At 56.4% G+C, this 23,317-nt stretch overlaps 1 pseudogene across 1 annotated transcript; it reads right to left on the reverse strand.

The window, feature by feature from the left end:
* Positions 1–16,973: 16,973 nt before the first annotated feature.
* LOC309585614 (olfactory receptor 14J1-like) lies at positions 16,974–17,923 on the reverse strand (annotated as a pseudogene). The gene has a single exon. The product of its transcript is annotated as an olfactory receptor 14J1-like (transcript).
* Between the last annotated feature and the right edge of the window lie 5,394 nt (positions 17,924–23,317).

The following is a 23,317-nucleotide window of genomic DNA, read 5'->3' on the forward strand; positions in this document are numbered from 1 at the left end:
GAAGGAAGAAAGGGAAAGAAAGAAAGAAAAGAAAGTAAGAAAGAGAAAGAAAGAAAGAAGAAAGAAAAAGAAAAAAAGAAACAAAGTAAGAAGAAACAATAAAAAAAAAAAGAAAGAAAAAAGAAAGAAAGAAAAAGTCCTAGAACAAAAAGCCAGTGCTGCCTTTCACAGCCCCTTTGCTGTCTAGGAACTAGAGGAAACAAGCTGGTGATACGCACTTTCTTTCTCAACTCCATCTAGCGCATCCTTCTCTCCAGGTGGCAGAGTCCTTGGCAGAAGTGAAGCATCTCCAGCTGCACTTCAGACTGAGACATGTGCCAGGACAGGAAACATTTGCTGACCTTCCCTCTTCCCTGTGCAACATGATTCTTGCAGCCCAGTCACTCTCGCACACTTTCGGGATCCCTGAGTCCAAGCACCTAAAGCTCCCACAGACAGACGTGTCAGGAAGGAAAACGTTCCAAAATCACCCCCTTCTCTTAGCAGCATAGAAATTGTGCACAACACGCTGCGGCACTGAACCTTCCTTCTCAGATAGACATGCCATCACACTTTTCACTCCTGCAGCTCGGGTGAAAAGGTCCACCAGCTGCTCCCGCAATAGCAAAAGGTTCTAGAAGTGAAAGCCAGCTCTGGGCTGCAGCTTCTCCTTGCCGCATGTAAGCCACACCAAACTCACTGATGCACTCTGTCCTTCCCTTCTCAAACGAGTACACGGCGGCCATCAGGACACACCTGTGTCCCAGCAGCTGCGTGCCCAGCCGGGACCAGGAGCAGGGCTGGGGCTGCTGCCAAAGTTCCCCTGCCCCAATGACACAGCCGGGCTGATGGGGGGCTGGATCAGGCTTTCTTGTCCACCTGCATGCCAGGAGGGAGCACAACATCTACCTGCATTCTCTGCAGCATGCCATCCTGGAGCAGAGCCATTCCCAAAGGAAGCCGTGAGCCCGTGACAAGCCAGTGCCGCAGGGGCATCCTAGCAGCACCTGTGGAAGCTGGGAGAGAGGAGCCCACCTGGAGCAGGTTCCTGCCAGCATTAATCATCCCGTGGCTTCCCATCAGGGTCTCCTTGCTTCCAAAAGGCCCCAGAGTGTCACTGTAGCCCCTCCATTCCACCAGGTTCCACAGCGTCACTGTGGTGCCCAGGCTTCCGTCAGCTTCCCCAGCATCCCCACGGTCTGCAGGGCTCCCCGAGCTTCTGTGCTGGTGTCACAGTGGAGCCAGGGTTCCGTGCAGGTCCCCAGCATCACAAAGGCTCTCCTGGCAGCCACGGGTCACAAAGCACCGTGGGTTCTGGGCAGCCCTGCTGGGTCACAATGGCCGCTGGCTTCCACGAGCCCCCGCAGTGTCCCAGTGGGCCCGTGGCTTTAGGAGTGGCTGGCTGGGAGTTGGTGCCCTGCCAGCGGCTGGGCGAGAAGCAGCAGGGACAGCGTGCGGACAGTGCCATGGCCACTTCTGTGGCCACTCGTGTCTCTGTCCCAGGCACAGCCGTGGTGGGGAACACCGGCTCCTTTGGCTGTGCAGCTGGCAGTCACGGCCTGGAGCATGGCTGCTCCCGGGGGACACTCTGGGGCAGGAGGCTGCTGGAGATTCATCCCCACACGCTGCAGCTCCTTGTCATGAGGTGCTTGGAGTGATTCTAAAGGCTCCTCCCACCAGGCACTTCTCTGGCTTAGAGCTGTTGAGCTGTCAGCGGGAATGCAAAGGCCAAGCTCGGGAGCCTTTTGTCCTGGTGCCTTTCGTGTGTGAGCAGTCCCTGGTGCCGTTGTCTTTGGATCCTGACTCTGGCAGAGGGAAGGCTTCGGATGGTGCCTAGAGCTGAGAAGGAAAGTGCAAGTTAGGGCAAAGGAGTTCATCTTGCTCTTGGAGTGTGGGTGCAAAGAGGAGTCTGCACTTGCAAGGGGAAGATGAGGGAAATCTTTTTGTCCTGATACCGTTGATTTGAGAGCAGGGAAGTTTCCAAGTTGCCTCTGCCCTTGGGCTGCTTTCGAGCTGGGCTCGCAGTGATTCCTTCTCCTGCAAGTGGGCAGCGCTATCGTGTGCTTGTTTCCATGAGCGCTGACAGTGCCCAGCAAAAAGCCAAGCGCTTGGCTGGCGCGGCCCCAGTCGTGTGCGAGCAGTGGGTGGAAGAGCTCGGCTGTGCATCCTGCCTCTTGGAGACAGAAAGGAATGGGATGCTGCATGGAGCAGGCAAGGAGGAGGAGGAATCGTTTTTGCTGTTGGCTGTGCAGTTTCTAGGCTGCAAAAGAAAAGGCAATTCCAGCACGGCCTCTTTCTTTAGAACCTTTTCTGTGCCATCAGCTGCTCAGCATGGAACTCACACCCTCTGAAATGCATCCAAATCCCTGAAGATACGCTTTTTCTCTCAAGCTCAGTGTACCATCTTACCCTCTCATTTTTGCATATCCCAAACCCCCCTTCCAAACATCCAGCAGCTGCTTGTCAAGAAAAAGTCCTAGAACAAAAAGCCAGTGCTGCCTTTCACAGCCCCTTTGCTGTCTAGGAACTAGAGGAAACAAGCTAGTGATACGCACTTTCTTTCTCAACTCCATCTAGCACATCCTTCTCTCCAGGTGGCAGAGTCCTTGGCGGAAGTGAAGCATCTCCAGCTGCAGTTCAGACTGAGACATGTGCCAGGACAGGAAACATTTGCTGACCTTCCCTCTTCCCTGTGCAACATGATTCTCGCAGCCCAGTCACTTTCACACACCTTCGGTATCCCTGAGTGCAAGCACCTGAAGCTCCCACAGACAGACGTGTCAGGAAGGAAAACGTTCCAAAAGCACCCCCTTCTCTTATCAGCATAGAACTTGTGCACAACACGCTGCGGCACTGAACTGATTTTGGGGGGTCGTGTGTCCCCCCCAGCCCCGCTGTCACTCTGCCCCTGCCCGGCTGCTCCCAGTGTTCCCAGGAAGGCTTCCCAGTTCGCCCCGGTCCCGTTTATTGGGGAACAGTGGGAAGGGACTTTGGGGGATCCCGCGCGGGGACCGAGAGTGGAGGGGGCGGAACTGGCCCCAGGATGGATCGGGAATGGGACCCCCGTGTGTCACCCGTGTGTCGCCCCCCCCGGGGGGTCCTTGGGAGGCACCTCAACCCCAAATCGCCACCCAGCGAACCCCAAAGGCGCAGAGACCCCCCCCCCAAGCCGCCCCACAGCCCCCAAGGACCAACCAAAATTCCCCGCGAGTGTCAGAGAATCAGAGAAGGCGCTGAACAACCTTCAGCCAATCAGAGCGCGCGGCGCTGGTGACTCACCAGTTGCCAGGCAGACCCGCAGCGCCCAGCGCTCCCCCCCCGGACCCCACCTGCGCCCCCCCTCGCCCCCAGCGCCCCCCGCCAGGGGAATTTGAGGAGGGGGCGCGTGGGGGGCTCCCAGGCCGGGCCCACAGCCCAGCCCTGCCCCAGCCCGACCTGCCCCGGCTCCATCCCTGCTCCTCCCGCGGGATGCGACCGCGCTGGGAAAACGGGGGGCCAAGGGTGGGCGCTGGGCCCGGGGGGAGCAGGAGAAGGGATGGGGGAGGAGGAGAAGGAGAAGGAGAAGGAGAAGGAGAAGGAGAAGGAGAAGGAGAAGGAGAAGGAGAAGGAGAAGGAGAAGGAGAAGGAGAAGGAGAAGGAGAAGGAGAAGGAGAAGGAGAAGGAGAAGGAGAAGGAGAAGGAGAAGGAGAAGGAGAAGGAGAAGGAGAAGGAGAAGGAGAAGGAGAAGGAGGCATCTTTTAATGGTATTTTATTGAGTCACATTTTTTAGAGACCAGGATCAATACTCCCCGGGCGTCAGGGCGAGTCCCTCAGGGCTCTGGGGCCCTGCTGCCGGCTCACCCCGTGCCAGCGCAGCGCCAGCGCTCAGCGGGGCTTTGGCTTCCCGTGACCTTTCCCGTGCCCTTTCCCGTGTCCCCAGCCCACCGTCACCACCCCCGTGTCCCCAGCTCGTGCCCCACCCCTCCCCCTCTCCCGCTCTGTCGAGACATGGAGATTGAGAATTTCCCCACCATCCACCCCAAAGGTTCCCCCGAGGCCATTTCCTCTCGTCCTTTCCCTTGGCAGCAGAGCCCCAGCCCTCCTGGCTGCCCCCTCCTGTCAGGGACTTGGAGAGAGCCAGCTCCCCCCTGAGCCTCCTTTCCTCCAGGCTCAGCCCCCTCAGATCCCTCAGCTGCCCCTCAGAAGTCCTCCAGACCCTTCCCCAGCTCCATTCCCATCTCTGGACATGCTCCAGCCCCTCCGTGTCTTTCTTGAAGTTTGAAGCCCAATCGCTACCCTGTCGCTGCAGGTGCCAAAACCCCAGGGAGACTCCTTGGAAATGGGAGGAGAGAGGAGCCCTTCAAAGGGAAACGTGTGCAAAAATGCCGAGCGGGTTTGCTGTGGCTGCGGGAGGAAGAGATGCTCCGGGACTCCGCCTCGGCCCCGGAGCGGAGCGGCCCGTGCTGCCCCGGGGCGCGCGGGGCTCGGCCGTGGGGCGCGCGGGGGGCAACGGACACACGGGCACCGGACACACGGACACGCGGACAAACGCTCCCAGCGCTTCAGCGGCAGCGGCAGCAGCGGCAGCAGCGGCAGCAGCGGCAGCAGCACAAGAGCAGCAGAAGAGCAGCGAGTCCACGAACCCTCTGCTAAGTCCCTTCTGCTCTCCTCTCCCTCTCCCAGGGTCTCGCACCCTCTCCCGCTCTCCCTTTCGTTCCCCAACCCCCCCGTCCCGCGGCCTCCCTCTCCCCGTGCCCGGCCGGGCCATGCCCCCGGCCCGCCCCCGGCCCCGGGCGGGGCTGCCCCCTCCCCGCCCCCGGGCGTCCCGCCGCGGTCCCGCCTCCGCCCGGCTCTCGCCGTCCTGGCTGTGGCGCTGCTGGGCGGGCATCAGCGCCTGGCTCCTGGGCACCATCGCCAGCCCCTGGCTCCGGCTGGCCCGAGCCCGACCCCGACCCCGGCCCCGGCCCCGGCCCCGGCCCCGGCCTCGGCTCCTCCCGGGGCCCGCCGGGGACACAGGCGGCGCGGCCGCTCCCGCCGCCTCCGCAGCGTCTTCCCCGCTCCGAACTCCGCCGCTCTTGAGCGCGGCCGCCGGCCCCGAGCCGCCGGTGTCCGCTTCAAACGAGGCAACATGTGGGGATGGCCGGCCCGGGGCGGTTGAGCGGCGCTCGGGGGCCGTTCCTGGCCCCGGGCCGAGCGCTGACGGCCGCGTCTCGCCGGCACGGAAGGCGCAGCAGGGCCTGAAGGAGCGCTACCGGCTGGGTTCGCTGCTGGGGCGCGGCGGCTTCGGCAGCGTCTTGGCGGCGACGCGGCTCTCGGACGGAGCCCCGGTGAGTGGCGGGGCCGGCGGCGGGCGCGGGAGGCGGGGGGCAAAGGAGGAGGAGAAGGAGCATGGGGCTCGGCAGGGCGGGCGGCGAGCTCAGCCCGCTGCTCCCCTTGCCTTGCAGGTGGCCATCAAACGTGTGCCGCGGAACCGCATCCACCATTGGGGCCAGCTGGTGAGTGAGCGAGGGGCAGCGCGAGAAGCCGGGGCGCGACGGGCGGGGATGAGCCGAGGCCCGGCAGGGTGGAAGCCGCCAGAACGCCTCGGGGGAGAGCGGCCGTGGGGCCAGCGGAGCGCGCAGAGCGTCCCCGGCTGGCTGAGGGCTTGCCGAGCCCCGGCACGGCATGGGCCCCGCTGACGGCATCGTGCTCCTCCCGCAGCCCGACGGCACCCGAGCACCACTGGAGATCGTGCTGCTGGCCAAGGTGTCCGCTGGCTTCCCTGGCATCGTCCAGCTCCACGAGTGGCTGGAGCTCCCCAACAACGTGGTGATGGTGCTGGAGCGCCCGGAGCGGTCTCAGGACCTCCTTCACTTCATTCGGGCACGGGGCTTCCTGTGCGAGGAGGTGGCGCGGCACCTGTTCCGCCAGGTGCTGGAGGCCGTGCGGCACTGCACCAGCTGCGGGGTCCTGCACCGGGACATCAAACCAGAGAACATCCTGGTTGACCTGGCCACCGGGCAGGCCAAACTCATCGACTTTGGCTGTGGCACCTACCTGCAAGCCGCAGCCTACACCAGCTTTGCAGGTGAGCCCACGCAGGGGGAGGCTCCTGGTAGCGGCATCCCAGAGCCCAACAGCTCACAGCCCAAGGCAGCTGTGGCAGGGGGAATTCTCCCTTTTGCTGCCAGTCATGGCAGCCGGAGTCTTCAGCCTTGCTGCTTTTGAGCGGCGCTGGCTGAGGGGCCATCTTCCAGCCCTGCTGGCAGCCTTTGCCAGCCCCTCTGCCCAGGACTGGCGCTGGGGCTGGGGCAGCCAGCGCCACAGAAACACCCGTGGGTGGGGGTAGCAGAGAGGGGGGCCCAGAACCTGTGCTCCAGCCCGTTTGGTGTGCAGGCGAGACAGGGCTCAGACTGCTCTGCTGCCCGTGCTTGCCTTGGCTTAAGAATGGTTTCTGGGGCAGTGCAGGCAGGGAGGATGAAAGCGTGGTTTTTCCCCAGCACCAAGTGGGTTTTTCCTTTGCATGGAATGCTCGGGCCTTGCCAGGGCTTCCGCTGCCCTCTTGCGACACCAGCGGCTTCTTTTCCAACCCCCAGTCTGTACACAAGCCCCAGGTGCTGGCGAGAGGGCAGCGGGTCAGGCCGCGTGCCGCTGCTGCGGCCCCCGCATGCCCGGGGATGCTGGGGCGAGGCTCTGGGAGCAGGCAGCGTCCCCCTGAAGAACTCCATCTCTATTCCATAGGAACACCGTCCTACAGCCCCCCGGAATGGACGCACCTGGGCTGGTACCACGGCGAGGCAGCGACCGTCTGGTCCCTGGGCATCGTGCTGCACCAGATGGTCTGCGGGGAGCACCCTTTCAGGAGGGGCTGGAACAGCACCTGGGGCCGGCTCTCGCTCCCACGACGGCTCTCTCCAGGTGGATCCTCGTCTCTGCAGCATGGGGGGAATAGCAATGCTGGGAGACAGCAGCAGGCTCAGGAGCATCCCACACTGGCAGCTGCTGAGGAGGTGGCAATGTCCTGCTCTCCTCCAAAAGAAAGAACTGATGGCAAAGTTTAGGCACAGCCCTGAGCACACGCAGCACGGCCTGGCCATGGCAAGAGTGGGGCAAAGCGGACAGGAGCCTTCTGCAACTGACTGGTGCTTTCTGCTTTCTCTGCGCAGAGTGCCAGCATCTCATCCGACGGTGTTTATCCTTGCTCTCCTCGGAAAGGCCCTCATTAGAAGACCTGTCCTGTGCTCCTTGGATGCAGGATATTCGCGTGCCATAGGAGAAGGGAGAGAGCCACACGCACGCTTTGAGCCAGGGAGCCGGTGAGTTCCAGCTGCACACGCGCCTTGGCAAGGAGCAGCAAAGAAAGGCAGAGTTTTTGTCCTGCCTGAATCGCTGCGCAGGGCTCCTCAGCTGGGCACGCGCAGCCCTGCTGCTGGAGCTGAGCTGCTCTTCCCAGCTCTGGTGGCCCCCGTGCCAGCTGCTTTTGCTTGTCCTGCTTCAGCAACAGCCGGGGCCCTGGGCAGAGCACTGACAGCCTGCTCCAGCCCCAGGGAAGAAGAAGCCCCTGGAGAAGCTGTGCCAGGTGCGGCTGCTGCTGCTGGAGACATGGAGGGTGACATCAAGGATGACAAGCTCTTCCTCCACCTGGCAAGCTGAAGATGATGGACTTCAATTGTGGCACCTTCTTCAAAGCCAGGCTCCACAGCGAATTTACAGATGAGTCCACACCCAGGGGGATGCTCCCAGATTTGGGCATTGCACGGCCTGGCCAGGAAGCAAAGGTTCCTCCCTTTGCTGGGGCGGATGCAACCAATCCTTCAGCCGGCTGCCAAGCTGCTTTTTGGCAGGGCGGGCGTGATGGGCTGGGGTGCTTACGAAATGGGAGTCAGCCCCTGGCCCTGCCAACAGCCCCCACCACCCACTGTTCCCTGGGCTGGGGCTGGGGCTGGGGCTGGCAGCCCGACACAAACAAGCCCCCATGGCAGGAGCAGAGGTGGCAATCCAGGAGCTGTGCACGGGCTGCTTTGTTTTGCAGGAAAGGAAGGGCTTGGGCTGCTCCCCTCCCCTTGTTTGCTTTGGGCTCGCCGTGCCTGTTGGGGGGCAGTGCAGGGGGGAAGGGAGAAAGCGTGGGCTTCCCTCGCCTGTGGGTGGGTTTTTCCCCAGCATGTAGGGAAGGTTGGGCCTTGCTCAGGCCCCTGACAGAGAGAAGATTTTTTAGCTTTTTTCTTGTTTCTCCTTTTTGTCTGTAATGCCTTTTCTTTAATTTGTTTGTTTTTCTTCAAGGAAGCGTTGTAGGTGGTGTCCAGTCTGGATCGGGAAGTGCTTGGGAGCAGCTGCGGTGTGGATGGGACGTGGCCTTGGAGAAGGCCGAGGACATGGCTTGGGAGCAGCTTTTCTTCCGGCGGCGGGTGGCGTGCGGTGGGTCCCCGTCTTCTTGGCACGGCTGGGATAAGGGCTTTTGGGAGATGGCAGCGAGCACAGGAGCATCCCGCTCTGGGCAGCTGCTGAGGAGGTGGCTGTGCCACGGCCGGCTGCAGGCTGGGCACGTGTCCTGCCCTCCTGCTCTCCTGCCAAAGGCAGCAGGGACGGGCGGCTTCGGGCACCGCTCTGAGCACGGCCAGCACGGCCTGGGCACCGCGGGCGGCTGGGACAAGGGGGACGGGAGCCTTCAGCTGACGGGCGGTTTCTGCTTTCTCTCCTTGCAGCCGGGCTCTGTGGATGCTGAGGCTGCTCTGGGCTCCGCCAGGGCTCTGCTGCGGCTCAGCACCAGGCCGGAAGAAGCCAAAGAAGAACCGGTGTGAGCTGCAGCAGAGACGTGCCCGAGCATTTCGGCAACGCAGCTCAAGCCTGCAGAGTGCACGCCTCCAGGGGAAAACATGACACCCCCCCGCCCAAAATAAACTTGTTCAATAACTTGTGAAATGAAATCAATCTGGGATGAGCCCAAATGACATTTTTCATCTTGCTCAAGCTTTAGCTCAGCCCTTCTCTGCACAGTTCTCTGCCCCACCTGCCTTTACTTCACAAGTGCTCCCTCTTTTCCCCCAGTGAGTTGCCAGCTCAGGGCAGTCTCTGTCGCACTGTAGCCTTCCTTGATGCCCCTGACCACGAGGAGGAGCGAGCCCCAGGTTTAGGGACTCATCCTTTCACTGGCAGAAGAACAGCAATGTCTCAGAGGTCCGGTGAGATTTGAGCGTCATTCAAGAGCTGCCCTCCAGGCCTCAGCTCTCCTCACTGTTAGCTTCCCACTGCCACTTTTCCTCGTCCTTGCAGCAGGATGAGCTCTGGGAATCCCCTTGACCCTCGCCACTCCTGCCAACCCAGCCACCCAGCTCAGTTTGGCTTAAGCTGAAGCTTCTCTGTCTCCTCTGGCACGGCAGTGCAGTTCCCTCTGCGGGGAGCAGCAGCCCCAGAGCACAGCAGGCAACAGCGCAGGCCGCAGCTGCACCAGCTCCCCTCCACGCGTGGCTGGGCTCTTGGTGGCAACTAAATGCTCCCTGTTTGCAGCTGTCACTGGAGGATGGCCCCAGGGCAGAGCCCAGCCGGGGCATCCCCCGGAGCATCCCCCAGAGCTTGGGGCAGACAGTGGTCCCAGAGCTGAGGTTAATGGTGCGCAGCCGGCGCTGTGGCTCGCAGTCAGTGTTTGCAAGTGTTGCCTTCTCACCTCCTGCAGCTTGTGGGGAAAACGAGCTGTGCGGCAGGGCCAGCACTGCCCCTCTGGGCAGTGACAAGGCTGAAGGTCTTTGCTGTTGCAGAGGAGCCGGCATTGAGCCTTAGCAGGGCCTGGCAGGTGCGGAGCCGGATCTCGCCCGCTGCCCGGGGCTCGCTGCCCGCCAACCGCCCCCAGCCGCCGCGCTCCATTCTGCAGGGATAGAAGGCTCTGGCTGCACAAGGGTTCCCATAATGTCTTTGTACCCGTGGCTGCGGAACGAACACGGAGAGGGAAAGTGTCAGTCACGTTGCTGGCACATTCCTTCCTTTAGATACAAGACCCATCTGTGCGCACCCCCGGGTACAGATCTCTTCAAAGGATAGGCAGGGATAGAGATTTCCCACATAGCCCTTCTTTGGCGTAACTCACCTTGTAAGCTGGCATCCGGGGCATTTTTGTCCCAGCTCTGTGTGAGTAGGTGTCCAAGAGCTGAAGTGAGCAGCATTTAGAAGCAGTTTCAAGATTTCTAGGCAGGCAGTGGAGCTGACAAGCATCTGTGTAACTCACCGTATTCATCGGGAGGGTTCTTTAGGAATATGGCTGGTTCTTTAGGAATATGGCACAATGGAGACACGAGACCGGGGAAAATCCCAGTTCTCTGTGGATTTGTGCAAAAGGGGGAAGCAGCAGAAACACTTTGTGTCTGCTTGTGTGGACACAAGGTCCAAGGAGCTGGGGTGGCAAAGGGTGGCCTGGGCTGGTGGCAGGTTAAGTCCTGTTTCATGTCATCATAGAGTGGCACAGGACAAAGCTAAAAGCACCCACAGCCACACTGATGAAGTCTTTCTGATGCTGCACATCCTATAGGAAATTGTTGCTGTCACACAATCCATTGGTATTTATAACTTTGCTTTGCAATACTTTAGGTCCAAGTTTCAAACTGCAATATTTTTACACTCAAGACACGGTCATGCACAATCCATATTTCAATTTCCTATTGCTTCAACCACAATTTAAAATAACTTAATATTGGCAACAAACCCCAAAACCTTTAAAAAAAGGCTGCTGAGGTCAGTGAGATGAATCCATGCCATCAGCACATTTGCAAAGTAAATAACTTAGTTCTCTTTTTAAAAGGATCAGTTACCACTTAAACCAAAGTTACAAAAGATTTTTCACTACACATTTGGTTTTTTCCTCTTTCATATTTTTTCTGTTTTTTCTTTTTTCTTTTTTCTTTTTTTTTTTAAAGAGATAACATGTCTTAAAAAAGGATTGTACAGCAAAATGAGATACATTTCTGCTCAACAACGAAAACGTAGCCTCCTCCTCTGTTTCCTTTTGTCTGGATACCCTGAAGAAAAAAACCTAGCAGACACCAGCAGAGGTGTAAACTGGTTGCTTTGGACTAAAGTGGTGTTTAGCACTGGTGACATCCTGACCCAGTCAAGAGTTGCAGAATTCTTTTGCAGATCTCGAACCATGTGCTTGGGGGCACAGCACCTGCAGTGCTGATGCACCAGTGCACGAGAATAACTCTGTTATTGCCCCACCGAATCTGGGCTCTGCCCAAGAAGGAGGTGCTGCAGTCCTTTGCTCCTCGTTCCCGTGTGGAGCAGCTCCCTTCCTGCTGGCTGAGCTGCTCAGGCAGAGCCCGGCAGCTCCTGACACTGAAGGGCTGAGGCCTTTCCCCTGCTGCTGTGCTACAGACGGATTGAGCAGCATTGCTTAACGTGGCGATACACAGCGGGACCAAAAGCAGTTGCCTTTGTAGACCTTAAGCTCAAAGGTGAAAAATCCCAAGAGACGAGGATGGAAGAGACTCGCAGGCTGCCTGTTTGCTGTGCTGCCCCACTTGTGAGCGGCCCAGCTTTGCGTGAGGCAGAGTGAGAACAAGGGGCAGCTCCCTGCCAGCCCCGCAGCCAAGGGGCCCCTCCAGTCCCGGGGCTTGGGGCACCATCAGAACCTTCCCAGCAAAGGTTATCTTTGAACTTGCTCATTAATGAAATGTGCATGGTCATTAGCGCTCTGATAGATGTATCCACCCATTAGTGAAACATGGATTGACCTTTCTGTATTTGGAAGCTGGACAAGGCCATGAAATCTGACATCTGGCCTTGTTTGGGGCTGTATGGTCAAAGTCAACTCCCTTGCTTCCTCCTTGAGCCCTGGCCAGGCTTGAGGAGAAACCAATCAGGAGAATGAAACCAGATATTCCCACACTAGAAGTGCTGTCGGTTTGTCAGTTCAACACTATCAAAGCCGGGCCCTCTCCCAGCGGGGTTGGAGCCTCAGCTGTGGCTGGAGGCAGCTGCAGGAATTCCCAGTGTCCGTGAATGGCTCTCCAGTCCTTGGCTGGGACAGCTTCCCCCAGCTGATGTGTGCATGTGGGCGATGGTAAAGTCTGAGGGGAACTGCTGCTGTCTCTTTCTTAATCACTACGGGCAATCTTTGGCTGTGATGATTGGGTGCATTGCTGAGCTTCTCCTTTTGTGATTCTCTGCTGCTTTGAACTACAGTAAATGATGCTGATTCCTTGAGTTGGTGTCTGTGTCTTTGGTGCTGACCCTGCCCACTGGTAAAACAAACTTGGTATGGTCTGGCTGGATCCCAACAAAATGCTGCTTTTTAAATGAAAGTGTAAGGAATCAGTGCCATCCAAAATTCCCGGATGGGAAGACCTTCCCGAGGGTTTGCTGGCTGTGGCGTGGGCTGAGGTCGGAGCACCGTGTGAGCAATGAGGACGTCAACTGAAAGAAGCTGAAGCACTGGATGTATTAGAATGCATCCAAAAATTGCATATGGAAAAAGGAAAAGAACTTGTGGGTTTGGGAAGATGAGGGTGAATTTTGTTAACAGCATCGGAAACAGCACCAACAGAAGGAACGCTTGTTGTTGAAACGCTCCCACATGGAGCGACAGAAGAAGTTTTTAATCTTGAGCTTAGATTTTTTTGAGCAAAGGAAATAATAATAATAACAACAAGAATAAAAATAAAAAGAATTATCTACATGTATATAATATAATAAAAATTGTATGTTTATGTTTTCACATGTATATAATGACATTGTGAAATAATGCTCCAAATACCAGTTTGTTAGCTTTGGCTGCTCAGGGATATAAGACTAAGTACTCTACAGAAAATGATTGGCCAGGACCCCAGCATTGCTGGGAAACTGTGTGAGATTGTATACAACAGATGAAGGAGGAAGGGATGAAACTGGCTGTTTTGATAGGGTTTGCTGATGCCAGGACGTGGAATGCTTTGTCTGTTCCTGTGCAAAATAAAGTGAGTAAGACTGCTGGGTTTTTCATATACCAGACTATCCACAAGCTGCAGAATTGATTGAACAGATGAAGGGGTTGTTAAAAGAGCACTTGAAAAATATAGGAGATGGGAAGCTGTTGCAATGAAAAACCCACCTCCCAGATGTGCTCCATATCCTTAACAATGGGCCCCCTGGGGAAATGGAAACCCCCTAGATGCGCGTGGCTGCACCCAATTTGCAAATACAACCACGGACAGTGACACTCTGACTTCCTGGGAAATTGTTCTGGGGGTGATGGCCCCTGACAGGGCCATCCCAGAGGCTGCAGGGCTGGACCTTTACGCATTAGAATTAATTAGGATAAATCAGAAGCAAATGAGAGTTATCAATACCGGCACAGGAATTCAGATTCCTTCGGGACACTGGTTTGATAACTGCTCACTCAAGCTTGGCCTTGACAAGTGTTCATATGGTGGGAGGAGTGCTTGGTGCAGATTATCAAGGAGAAATTAAAGTAGTTCTGTTAAACAATAGTGAACAACACTGGATTATTCAACCCCACGGCAGGGTAGCACAATTATTGATATTGCCAGTTTTTAAAACAACCGTGAAAAAAGAACATCCACCTCACATCACTACTGTTCATGGAGATAAAGGGCTTGGATCCAGCAGTCCTAATCATGGAGCCAGAGTGTGGGTCCAGAGGCCAAATGGCCCGCCCAAGCCAGCTGAAGGAAGAGCTGTAGGCAAAGACAACACTGTTTGAATCCTGAAACCTGGGTGAGAAAGATGGGAACATGTCCCTGCAGCCAAGTGTTCTATGTGAGAACAAAGAGATGTTACAAGATATTGTTTTGCAGAGCCTGCCAGACCAAATCTCCCTCTTTGCCCCAATGGTCCCTTTGGAAAGTGCTCTGATCCACGGCGCTCGATGTGAAGACTGATGTGCCACTGAGTGACTTCTGCAGACAGAAAGGGACCGCTTAACAGTGAAACTATGGTTGATCTTGTTGGTTTAATGTTGTCATTGTAATCGGAGCACTGGTTGGGAAAACAGATTTCTAACAGTAGGAGCAGAGATAGGGAACTCATTTAACCTCAGTAATTGCTGGGTGCGTGGAAGTCCAGAAGGATTCGATGACTGGCCTTGGTTGGCTCATCTGGCCCAACCCAAACGGTGGGTTAGAAACTTGAGCACAGTTCATGATAAAAACAGGGTTCTAGACCGAGGGTGGCGATCCCTGACCGCTGCATTTTCGTAGAAGAGGCATTTCTTGCCTAAATCGGATAAAGAGGAATATATGTAGGAAAAAGTGTCTGTGGATGGATGTTGTCTCCTGGAATAGGTTGTATGCACCCACACTGTGAACTGTTCAGTTGCACCCAGTATAAAGGGAAATGGAATCAAAGTCACGTACAGCTCTTTAATCATGGCTGGGTTAAGCGTTCCTATGAAGATTGTGAAAAGATACCCTTAAAGCACTTCCCGTATGATATTTTGGCTTGTCAACAAAGTAATTCAAATGCTTAAATCTAAAAGATTGTAGTATCAAAAGGATTGTTATGAAGGTTGTAGTTCATCTCTAGGTCAAAGGACTGATTGAAGTACTGAGGCCTGAACAACAGGCCCTGACTGAGGCCTGAACAACAGGCTCTGAGCCAAAGTTGACATCTACATGAACCTTGCAACCAAATGTTCTATTTCTATCTGCTCATTAACAGAGCATTATTAGCAATATGCTCTATGTTCATCGGTGAAACACGGATTTGCCTTTCTGTATTTAGAAACTGGACAGGGCCCCATCTGGCCTTGTTTGGGAGTTTAGGATCAAACTCCCTCGGTTCCTCCTTGAGCCCCGGCCAGGCTTTGGGAGAAACCAAAGAGGAGAATGAAACCAGATGTTCCCACACTAGAAGTGATGTCAGCTTGTTTGTTCAACGCTGTCAAAGCTGGGCCCTCTCACAGCGAGGTTGAAGCCTCGGTGCCCGCAAAGCTGGATGTACCTGCAGGAATTCCCAGGGTCTGGGAATGGCTCTCCAGTCCTTGGCTGGGACAGCTTCCCCCAGCTGATGTGAGGATGTGGATGATGGCAAGGTCTGAGGGTGACTGGTGCTGTCTCTTTCTTGATTACTGTACACAATCTTGGGTAGTGATGATTGGGTGCTTTGCTGGGCTTCTCCTTTTGTGATTCTTTGCAGTTTTGCATTATAATAAATTCCACTATTCCTGAACTTGGTGTCTGTGTCTTTGGTGCTGACCCTGCCCACTGGCACAACAGACACTGAGGGCCCTGGGAGAACCAAAGGGGCCTTGCGACACCGCGGGGCCTCGTGTAACCAAGGGCGCCATAGTGACACCGTGGGGCCCAAAGGAACCAAGGGGCCAGCGTGACACTGCAAGGCCTCGTGGAACCATGGAGAGCATTGTGACACTGTGGGGACTCCTACAATCAAGGGTCCATTGTTTTCCTCTCCCTGCCCCGGCCCCAGCCCTGCAAAGAAGCCCAGTCCTGTCTGGCCCTGCAGCAGGAACTGGAGGCAGTGCAGGTCCGGGACAGTGACTCTGTGTCTGGGATGCTCAGGAGATCCTCAGCTCGGGCAGCTCGTGCAGCCCCAGGGCCCCGCTGCCCAGCACAGCAGCAGAGAGTTGGCTCCGGGGCTCCTCAGGCTGCTCCTGCTGCCATCCCAGGCACAGGGCAGCCTCTTGCCAGGGCTCCCACTCTGCACACACACGAGCTCCTGCTCTTCTCCTGGCCCATGCCAGCTCCCCACAGGGCCTTTCCCAGGGGAACACGTCTGTGCTGGCCTGAGCAGCCATTGCTGTAGCCTCTGCCCTACTGCCCAGAGCCCCCGAGCTGGGGGTGCTGCTCTGCAGAGCATGGGGGCTGTGCTGCCCAGGGCCATGGGCTGCCTCTGCTGGGCTCTGCTGCTCAAGCTGGGAGACAGAGCTCTGCAGCTGATGGTGCTCCCTGCACTGACCCCCTCCCACACAGGCTCTGCTGTGGCCATGGAGGGTGCTCAGAGGTGCCTGCCTTGTTCCAGGGCGGGCACATGGGCTGGGGCTGCCCTGGATCCTCCTCTGCAAGTTCCCCGAGGGTCAGACGAGTCACTGCTCAGACTCCTTTCCCTGTACCTGCTGTGTCCCCCTGGGCTGCAGAGCTCTCATGGGTCACAGGAAACATTCAGTCCTTTATCTGTGGGTGAGCCCACCCTGGACAGGCCTGTGCCCAGTGAGCTCCACTCACTGCTGATCCCTGGCACACACTGTCCCTGCAGGTCCCCCGTGTTCTGCTGGCAGCTCCCAAGTCCCTCTAGAAGAACATTCCCCTGCCATCAGCCCTGGCACAAGCTGCAGAGCCCCAGGAAGGTTCCTCACAGACCATTCACCATCTGGTGGGCACTGGCCACCAACAAGCAAAACCTGAAGCACACCCGAGTCTCTTGAAGGCCACACTGGGACCCTGATCTCATCCCACTGAGCCCTGGGAGAACAAGGAACACAGGCAGCCTCTTTAGAGTCTGGTCCTTGGGCCTGTTCCTGACAGTGACTGTGGAGGGAGAGCAAAGCCTTCCTGCAGTGCCTTCAGGAGATGTCCTTTGCTGATGGAACTGCTGTGGCGGAGCCCAGCTGTGTCCCAGCAGTGCCCATGGCCTGTCCCTGCCTGTGACACGCAGCAGGACTCGCACCACCCGGACAGAGCTGTTGGCCTTACACCATCACAGCGGCTCCAAAGGAGAGAGTGGAAGTAATAAGAGAGGAGCTCTGAAAAGACCAAGCTCTGCTGCTCCCTGGCTGTGCTGCTCTGCTGGGACTCTTCCCCCCCAATGCCTGCAACACTGGCCCTGCCCTCCAGCTCCAGGGATGGACTCAACCAAAGGATCTCGAACAGAGACCTTGCTGATGGGTCCTTTATTTAATGTGAATACCCACAGAGCAGACTCCTTATTGACACAGTCCCTGCCAACAGTCACATTCAGCCTGTAAACAGTGAATAAGATGCATAACAAAATCTTTTGGATACAACCTTAACATATGAGAAGAAAAAAAAGCCCCCAAAACCACCACCACCAAAACAACCTGAGAAGGCAGGCTGGGCCTCTAATGATTACACTTTAGCCTATGGAGCTGAAAACAGGCAGGTTTTTGCTGCTGGAAAGCATCCAGTCATCACTTTCCTCAGGGCGTCCCTGAGCTCCTGGTTCCTCAGGCTGTAGATGAGGGGCTTCAGGGCTGGAGGCGCCACCGAGTACAGAACTGGCAGTGCCAGGTCCAGGGATGGTGAGGAGATGGAGGGGGGCTTCAGGCAGGCAACAAAGCCAGTGCTGAGGAACAGGGAGACCACGGCCAGGTGAGGGAGGCACGTGGAAAAGGCTTTGTGCCGGCCCTGCTCAGAGGGGATCCTCAGCACGGCCCTGAAGATCTGCACATAGGAGAAAACAATGAACACAAAAGAACCAAAAGTTAAACAGATGGAAAACACAACAAGCCCGAGCTCCCTGAGGTGGCAGTGTGAGCAGGAGAGCTTGAGGATGTGTGGGATTTCACAGAAGAACTGGCCCAGGGCATTGCCCTGGCCCAGGGGCAGGGAAAATGTATTGGCCGTGTGCAGGAGAGCGTAGAGAAAGGCACTGGCCCAGGCAGCTGCTGCCATGTGGGCACAAGCTCTGCTGCCCAGGAGGGTCCCGTAGTGCAGGGCTTTGCAGATGGACACGTAGTGGTCGTAGCACTCGACAGCGAGGAGGGAAAACTCTGCTGAAATGAAAAAGAGAAAGAGAAAGAGGCTGTGCAGCACCTCCTGCCTAGGAGGTGGTTCTGGTGTCCCAAAAGGGAATTGTGCATGGCCTTGGGGACAGTGGTGCAGATGGAGCCCAGGTCGGTGAGGGCCAGGCTGAGCAGGAAGAAGAACATGGGGCTGTGCAGGTGCTGGCCGCAGGCTCCGGCGCTGATGATGAGGCCGCTGCCCAGGAGGGCAGCCAGGGAGATGCCCAGGAAGAGGCAGAAGTGCAGGAGCTGCAGCTGCCGCGTGTCTGCCAATGCCAGCACGAGGAAGGGGCTGATGGAGCTGCTGTTGGACACTCGCCGTGTCTGGCCATGGGGACCTGTTCATGGAGAAAAGTCAGTGACAGCTTAAGGGAAACGTCTCTCAGCAAAATCAAAGACATGCCCCACAAATCCTTCTCCTGTCACACACTGACACCTTATGGGGATTCAGAGTGTGGCCACAGAGAAGGGCTTTGGCTGGCGTGGGGCCTTGCGAGAGACGGGGCGGGCCGGGGCCGTGTCTGGCAGGAGGCGAGACAAAGAGCAAGAGGCGAGACAAAGAGTAGGATAGTTAATGGGAGATTGGGCGAGGAGATGGTAATCTGTAGCCCTTGGAGATGTAAAACATAGAACCTTAGGAGCTGAAGTTTGTAGCTGCTGAACTGCTGGTTTGGAACAGTATATAAAGATGGGACTTGTGCGATAGAATTTGGCTTTGCATGCAGCCGGCCAAGTCCGTGTTCGATCACCGACAACACCCTTCTGTTTTTCTAGCAGATCTTCCTTCAGCTCCAGCCGCAGCCCTGGTTGGTGCTGGCTGAGTGTGACATGAGTTTCAGGGCAGTTGCTCCGGGGGTTTTTATAATTCAGCCTTGCTGTGCAGAAGTGGGAGGGGGACAGGGACCTGTCCTGGTGTTCCACTTTGAAAGCCCAGCTAACACAAGGGCACTCCCAGGGCCCAAGAACAGGAATGGCAAAAGCTGTTAAAGTGTTCTAGAGGTTTTTATAGCTCCTCTTCATCTCCCCTGCTGACTGGTTTTGGATGTCAGACACTCAGCATTTCTGCTGCCCTCGGGGAGAATAGAGCGAGTTCTGTGAGGCAAGGTGGTGAGTGGAGAGTGAGGGGAGGTGGTCTGTCACTCTGTCCTGTTCCAAGATCCTCTGGCCTTTCACCCTCCTCAGACAGAGGATAATCACCCTCCCATATTTCCCTTAAAAACCATCCCAGTGCTGCTGAGAGCAGATCGATCCACCACAGCCCATCAAATGTCCATCCCCTTCTCGAGCTCTCAGCCCCACACTGGTAGCCAAATACACACATGGCTCGTTTCACCAACCCAACAGCCCTTTCTCCATCATAAAACTTTTGTGTCTCACTGTGGGGCTTTCAGGTAACACCAAGATGCTACACGACCTGTTTGCGCCCTGGAGGCAAGCTCAGAGCTTAGGGGGAATCCTCAAGAAGAAAGCCAAGTGTCCTAATGATGGCATTGGATGTAGGGAGATGGAGCTCCTTCCCTGGCTGCATTGCCCACAGCCGGGCTCTGGGGCCAGCGTCACCCTGAGCCAGCTGTGCCCCCTCCCAGAGCCCCCAGGGCCGGGCAGCTGCTCCCAGCCCTGTGCTCTGCAGAGGGAACTGGGCCCGGGGCTGCAGAGCTGCCCCACGGCTCTGCTGCAGCTCTGCCTGCCCAGGAGGGGCTTCACGCCTTGGACCCCCGGCCCTGAGGGCAGAGGCTTGGCTGAGGGAGAGAGGAGGGGAGGGGGCTTGTTCAGAGGGAGGGGCTGCACTCGAGGGCATCCTGTGGAGGTCTCTAAGCTCTCCCTGCCACAACATTTCTGCCTTTTGTTTTCTCTCATTGCCTGATCTTCTCTCTGCTTGCTGAAGATCTTCCTCCCGGAGGTGTTTCCCTGTGCCTGACCTCTTCCTGCCAGCACTCACAGACCCCATATCTCTGTGCACTCTCCTTGGCCCTACAGAAACCTGCCTGTGTGCAGGGCACTGGCTGGGGACAGGTTCTGTTTGCAGCTGGGAGAAAGGACAGCTCAGACTGAGCCCGGTGGGTCCAGCAAAGGTGATGCCGGTGCGGTGCATGGGCAGAGGAGTGTCTTGAAAGCACTTTAGGAAACTCCTGCAGAGCACTCAAGTTACAGTTCCGATGCCTTAGGGACTCTTAAAAATGATGAATGCCTTTATCACTTCCCCCCTCCCATTCCCCAAGAGTAGGAGACTGAAAACAGTCTCAGGAAATTTCATCCCTATAGAAAGGATTGTGTTGGAAATACTACTGGACTGAGCTGAAGGCCTGAGCATGTCCTCATGTTCTACACCAGAGATACTCAGAGAATGTACTTCCTGAATCCACAGTCAGTGGCATGTTCCAGCTTGAGGAGATCACTCCAGGAACTGCAGCTGCACTGTCCTGCAGCCAGAGGCTTCCTGTGTCAAGGGCTGGGAATGATTCTCCCCCGGTCACTTCTCAGCATCTTCCCAGCCCTAACTGATGGAACCCCTCTGTGCCTCTGTGCTGTGCCCGGGCTGGCTGCAGGCAGTGCCCCAGCCGCCGGAAAGGCAGATCCTGTCCCTCCCTCATTGCTTGGGACTCTTCCCGGGGCACTGGGATGTGGGCATGTGCAATGCCAAGGGCAGGACCATGGGGTGGCCCCTGCCAGGCTGCTGAGCAGGAAAAAAGAGGCAATGAGGCCCCAGGGCTGCAAGGGTCACTTGTCTCCCAACTGGCCTCAGGGCCAGGGCCAGCAGCCGTGGCCAAAGTGCTGCAGAAGTTGCCTCTGTCAGGGCCTTTCAGCTTCTGCACACCCCTCTGCCCTCTGCAGCCCAGGCTGTCCCACGGTGTCCCTGCCCTGCGCCTCTGTCCCTGCAGGCTGTCCTCATCCCCCCGGCTGCCCCACCTGGCTGGCCCCTTCCTTTGCTGGCAGCTCTGCGTCCTGCCTGCCTCTGCCTGGGCACACAGAGCCTTGGGCTGCTCCAGACTCCTTCTGGGGGACACGTTGCACCACTGCACTGCCCGGGGAGAGAAATTCCTTTCTCCTCGTGTCCAGTTTGGACCTCCCCAGCTGCCCTTTGCATTAATTCTTTCTTTTGCCGGCTGTTCTCTACTGTGTCAAAAGGATCCACCATCTCTGAAACCACCCTTCAAGCCCTCCCAGGACTCTCCTCCGCTGTCCTCAGTCTCCACTCCACTGAGCACAGAGCTCCTTTGTCCCTATGTAGTGATCATGTGCTTGAGGCCACGGGCACCTGGACAAGAAGGTCAGTTCTTTTCTACAGGAAGGAAACCACAGAAGCCGAGTGTTTTGAAGGCAGATGAGAGGCAGCCACCAGAGGCCAAGGCAAGCCAGAGCTGTGTGTCCTTGCAGCTTCTGTCTGAAAGCAACCCTTGGACATATGGGGAGTTTTGGAGGTGGAATTCCATTTCAGCTATGGGTGCCTGGACCGGAATGACAGTTCTTCTCGCCAGGAAGGAAAGGGCAGAGCCCCAGTGTTTCAAAGGCTGATTAGTGGTGGCTCAAGGAGGCCAAGGCCAGCCAGACCTGTTTGTCTTGGCAGCTTTTGTCTTGGAGCAATCCTTGGATAGACGGATCTTGGGCGGCCAAATCCCACTTTTGTCCATGGACATCTGACCCATAAGGACAGTTCTTTTCCACTGGCAGAAAAGTGAGGAGCCCCAGTGTTTCAAAGGCAGATGAGAGCTGGCCCTCAGGAAGCCAAGGGAAGCTGGACATTCCTGGCAGCTTTTGTCTGGGAGCTATTCCTTGGATAGATGGAATTTCAGAGGTGGATTCCCAATTTTGGCCATGGATGGCTGGACTTGAAAGATGGTTTTTTCCATGGCAAGAAAAGCACAGCCCCCCTGTGTTTTGAAGGCAGATGTGAGGTGGCCCCTAAGAGGCCAAGGCCAGCCTGAGCTGTCTGTCCTGGCAGGTTTCACATGGGAACAATCCTCAGATAGAATCCAATTTGGAGGTAGCATCCTAATTTCAGCCATGGGTCCCTGGAGGAGGACAGCTCTTTCCCACAGAAAGGAAAGCACGGAACTCCAGCGTTTCAGGGGCAGAGGAGAAGCAACCCTCAACATGCCAAGGTCAGCTGGACCAGGCAGGTGACCCCCAGGAGGCCAAGCCAACCAGACCTGTTCCACGCTGTTTGCAGCCTTGGGGCCCTGCAGCATCACAATTTTGTTCCCCTGAGGCCCAGCAATATCACAGTGGTCTCCTTGGCTCTACAGTGGCACAAAGGCCCCTTGCTTCCATGAGGCCTTGCTGTGTCAAAACGGTTTCCTTGGTTCCATGGGGCTGCAAAATAACACAATGGCCCACTGGTTCCATGAGGTCACAGAGTGTCACAGCGGTCTCCATGATTCCATAAGGTCCTGCAGGGTCACAGTGGCTCCTTGGTTCTATTGGGCTTCCCAGGATCACAATGGCCCCTTGGTTCCACAAGGCCTGGCTGTGTCACACTGGCCCTTTGCTTCCATGAGACCTTGCAGTGTCACAATGGTTTCCTTGGTTCTATCAGGCCCTGTGGTGTCACAATGGTCTCATTGGTTCCACGAGGCCCTGCAGTTCCACAATGGCCCTTTGGTCTCACAAGCCTTGGAGTGCCATAATAGTCTCAGCGGGTTCCCCCGCTGCTTCACAATGGCCTCCTTGGTTCCATGATGCCCCGTAGCATAACAATGGTATCCTTGCTTCCACACAGTCAGAATGGCCCCGGGGCCTCCTGGAGCCCCACAGTGTCACTACGATCCCCTTGATTCCACCAGGCCCTGCCGTGCTACAATGACCCCTTGGTTATACAAGGCCCTGCAGTGTCACAATGGCCCCTTGGTTCTGAAGTGTGCAAGAGCCTAATGCTAAAAGAAAGGCTCCAAAAAACGCTTCGTCATTATCACTGCTCAGCACCTGAAAGGCTTCAAAAGTGCTTCATCATTATGGCTGCTTATCATAATCACTTTTGAACGCCTGGAAACTACGTGCCGTACGGGCCGTGCATAGCCCGCCTGGAGGCCCATAAAAAGGAAGGCAAAACTGGTGCAAAATGTGGAGGCGAAAGCAAAAGGTAGAATCCCCGCCCTTTGCCTTTCCCCCCACCACCACCATCGCCTGCTGCCAGACACCCTGAGGCCTCCGGGAGCCGACGCCGCCCGCCTGGGGAGCACCCCCCAATCCTTCACCCCTGCACTGAAATCCCGAGGGAGTTGTGCAACCCCTAGCCCTGCTCCTTCGTCCCAGGCGCACCGAGGTTCAGCTGCAAGCATCGAGCCTGCATCTCGGAGGATGGGCCGCCGCTTTCCAGCCAAACTGCTCCAGACATCAGAAGAGGCAGATAAGACCCTTCAAACAGCAGAAAAAAAAAGGCAAAAACCTCTCCACTTCCCCCACCCTGTCTCAGCAGCAACAAAGGTAGCACAGTGTGGTGCTGACTTATCCTATGCTTTTTAGAGTAACCTTGGCTTTTTCTAACTTTTCTCTACTTTTCTCCTTCTTTCTCTTTGCCTCTCTTACCATTAGATAAACAGATACCCATTTTTTTGGCACCAACATTTAATCTCGTTTGGTTTTAATCTGGTCTTTGGGAATATTTTGAAGCTTCAAAGTTCTTTCCTTTTATACTCAGAGATTTTGTTTTCTTTGCTCTTCTGGGTGTAAATCAGATAGTAACAAAGTGTCATAATGGTCTCC

This window comes from Coloeus monedula (assembly GCF_965178545.1).
Source record: "Coloeus monedula genome assembly, contig: HAP1_SCAFFOLD_80, whole genome shotgun sequence".
Taxonomy (NCBI): Eukaryota; Metazoa; Chordata; class Aves; order Passeriformes; family Corvidae; genus Coloeus; species Coloeus monedula.